The sequence below is a fragment of the Gadus macrocephalus genome, chromosome 19 (assembly GCF_031168955.1).
Source record: "Gadus macrocephalus chromosome 19, ASM3116895v1".
In the NCBI taxonomy this organism is placed as follows: domain Eukaryota; kingdom Metazoa; phylum Chordata; class Actinopteri; order Gadiformes; family Gadidae; genus Gadus; species Gadus macrocephalus.
The window spans coordinates 11,756,050-11,760,070 of NC_082400.1; the positions used below are offsets into that span (position 1 = coordinate 11,756,050).

A 4,021-nucleotide genomic window follows, 5' to 3' on the forward strand; every position below is an offset into this window, starting at 1 on the left:
CGAGATACAAATGGAGTTTGATTAGGTTCGCATTCATAGTGCGTGCGTGTGCGTTACGATCCATGAAGCGGATGTTGCCTCTGCCTGCTGTCAGGCTGTCCCCTGATCGCTGATGGCTGCTCAGACGGCCTCAGATCTCCACACACGCACACATCTCTGCGTGATGTCATGAGTCTGGGCTCCATGGCAACAGCCAGCGAGGAGCCGAAGAGAGAGAGCACATCGCCCTCTCTCTCTCTGTCGGGAAATAGTGATACAGAGAAAGAGAGAGAGGCAGAGAGACACGCAGAGAGGAAAAATAAGGGAGACGGAGAATCTGAGAGAAAGGGAAAGCAAGAGAAAACAGGGAACAGAAAGAGAGAGAGGAGAAGAACGGAGGGTGACATGTATAGATGAAGGGGGAAGAGAGAGATGGAGAGAGAACTCCCTTCAGAGCATCATTGTCTGGATGGGATTGATGTGTATAAATAGCCCTGGTGTTTCTAGGTGCCTGGATGTGGACACATAGACTTCGACAACAACAGACCATCACAGGGTCGTTGAACAGAAAACCCAGTGGATGTCAAGTGGCCATTCCAGGCTTGTGGAGCCAGAAATAGACTGAAGTATAAAACACTAAGTGATATAAGCATGAGCCAGCCGTGACCTTTAGGAGCGGCTGTTCGTCAGAAGAAGTCGTGCCGTGTGGCTCTGAGGCTGTCTGTGGGAGGTGGAGGTGGAGTGGCGGACTCACTGAAGGTCATAAAGCTGAAACAAGGTTCCACAACCGTGCCCCTGGGAACCCCGGTACCCCCCATGTTGAGACATTGTTCCATCGGGACCACGGTACACCAACCCCCCCCCCCCCCCCCCCCTCTCATGTCCGCATTGACTCTCACTCTGCCGTCAGCCCCCTGAGGACCCCGTCCCGGGTCAGGACTGAGGAGGGGTGCGTGTGGACGTACTCAGAGTTTGCAGCCAAGCTCTAGAACAGAAGACAAAGGTTTGTCTGTCGCAATTGACTAATATCTGTTAATTATGTTTTTTACTGTTTCAAATTTGTGACAGTGGGGTTGCAATGGAGCCCACATATTGTCATCTTGTTGTTATTCAGAGAGACTGCAGTGCAGCTCGCAGTAAACTTAGATGAGAGTAGGTTTGGTCTACTGTGGACTGGGATTGATCCACTGGTTAGACTGGGTTTGGTCCACTGGTTAGACTCGGTTTGATCTACTGATTAGGCAGGGTTTGATCTGCTGGTTAGGCAGGGTTTGATCTACTGGTTAGGCTGGGGACATCAGGGGATCTTAACCAGTACCTTTTGGCCTTTACACGCGCCTTTACATTATTCTGCCCGATGCTCCTGAAAGATCTCCACTGAAATATGACATCATAAAGTCCCGCAGCACCGAGCAGAGAGCATGAATAATGAATAATGGCTTTGTCTGGAGAACAGGCCAGGATCTCAGCGTGACCGCGGTGGGATTACTGCTCACTGAGCTCCTCCAACCTTCTGAGAATTCCTACTGCCCACAGCCGATCAACACCCAGCCGCCATCACATGGCCATCGCCAGCCCACACTGGCACGCACGCACACACGAAGACACACACACACACACACCCTGTTTCATGAACATTCCTGACTCTTGGTATCTGGGACTTATTTGACATGCTGAATATTTCGGCCTCAAAGACCAATAAAGTTTGTCTGGATTGATTTTACGATACCTTCACAGTTTTGGAAAACCTTGCAGACTGACCTTTGCTTAACACATTTTCTTAATACACACATGCTTAATACACACACACATAAAGACATATGCTCACACTCCTAACTGGGAGAGGAGGTGGTCAGCTGGTGGAGCTCTGGTCAGTGTTGACTCGTGTCCTTCCAGCTTTGGGGGGGGGGGGGGGTCCCCTCCGTTGACTCAGCTCATCGTGGGGGGGGGCTTCTGTTGGCCCTCTCTACGGATGAATCACTCACTTGTTTTTGGGAGACAAACAGATCTTTTTTCTTCCCTCCAATTCCTCGGTTTCGCACGATAAGATCCCAGTTTCACTCTTTGGGTCTCTTTGTCTTTGACTTTTTTAAAAGTTCAGTGTTATTAAAACGTGTCTAGCCTGGTGCCAAGGCTAGGCCACTAGCCTGGTGCCTAGGGGGCACCAGGCTCGGAGCCTCGGTTGGGCCACAATAGGCACCAGGATGTTTTAATACTATTGAACCATTCTTTGTGATGTGGCCTCCGGCCGCATCAGAGATACAGGAACTGACGAGGAATAACCACTGGATGATTACACCCTGCAGAGACAGAGTCCGACTGGAAGTGTGTTCTCATATAGGTTTGTCTGGAGGACATGAGGAGATGATAATGGTTGTGAGTGCTCATCTATATTTCACCTCGTAAGTGGTCGTTTAGAAGCAGGTCTCCTGGACAGTCAGGATTATTCCGGAAGACGTGTATTTGTTGGGTTGGGTGGAGGTGGGCGGGATCAATGGCAAGGCACAGAAATCAATAGATGGGCAGCCTCTCTGCGTCCATCAGTCTGTCTTTCTGTCTTCCTGTTTTTGTTTGCTCTCTCCCTCTGTGTCTCTCACACTCTTTCCCTCTTACCCCACTACTCTCTGTTTCTGAACAGAGAAAGAGACAGCCTCTCTATGTAAACAGCAGTTAGCTCTTCAACGTCTGCTATGGTGCTGGGAGACAGACTTCACTCTCCATATGAGCTGCCCAGCAGAGCTCTGGCAGGTGCCTCGTTTCTGCCTCAGTAAGTTGGTTTCCAGTAAGGCGTGATGTTACTGGATGTTACTGGATTGTACTGGATAAGACTGGATGTGTGGGCACACCACCCATTTGCCCAGCACATTAAAACAGAAAGGTGGTCCAACAGTAGTCCGCGACTTGACCACCGCAATGTTGCGGCGACCTGGTTAATAGTTCATCGATCTCTAGATAAACTTTGAGATCCGTCCAGAGGCAGTTTGTCCCTACTACCTTGAACAGTGGTAATACATAAGTGTTCATACATATGAGTACATGTGTTGATTCTTAAATCATAACACGGATTGACATTAATAGATGGAGAGCTGCAGAGCTTTGTGGACTCTTATTTTGTAGTTCTTTGTTTGTTGTTATTGTTGTCGTCGCTGGGCAACTGCGGTCATGTGATTCTCCTCCTCATTGCATCTCCTTAAAAACAGACAGCTAGCAGATGGTAAATTAAAGACAGTCAAACTTAATAGATGCTTCCTCTGTGGAAGACAGCGCATTGTTTGGGACGGATGTTGTTGTTTTTTGAATATCCAAAATTTACCAGGAACAATTACATTTGTTGTTTTTTTGTAATTTATTTATAAGATTAACAATTATGAAGTAAAAAAAAAAATTGGTATTATTGAGATTTACAGTGTTTACTACCAGACCCCTTTGACTGTTTACATGTTTACCGCTGGCGCCCTCTACCGAGGTCTTAAAGTACTGCACCTCATCTAGACCAACTCGAGGCAGAATTGGGTGTCTGTTTATGGTTATTATTAAACATAGGATATATAAAAGATCAAACTATACAATCATTGCCCTTAAACATTAGGTAAAGACAAGTTTAAACGTGTTAGTTGTTGTTTAAGGATAGACAAATTATTTTTGGAGACGATATTTTATAGGCATGTGTTACAAAGAAAACATGAATTAATATATAATGGATATTCTATACGTTAACGAAGTGTGTGTGTATTTAATATAACCCCAACCCTAACCCTATTGTATACTGTATTCTGTATATATATATATATATACAGTATATTCATTATATTTTTTTATATCATGTTAGATTAAATTATGTTATATTCTTTTATATTAGATTATGTTACATTATGTTATTTTATGTTATATCATATCATATGATATCATATTATATTATAATATAATATGATATAATATTATTATAATATAATATTATTATTTTCCTCTGCCCGGATACAGGCAGCGCGTGTGGCTGTGTGGGTCAGGTGGTTGAAGCTCGGAGCCTGATTGGTTGTTTCGA

General features: G+C 45.2%; 1 protein-coding gene across 1 annotated transcript in view; it reads right to left on the reverse strand.

Annotated features, from left to right (window-relative positions):
* Nucleotides 1-4,021, reverse strand: part of cd36 (CD36 molecule (thrombospondin receptor)) — an 86,699-nt gene that overhangs the window by 28,763 nt on the left and 53,915 nt on the right. The gene's annotated exons all lie outside the window — the stretch shown is intronic.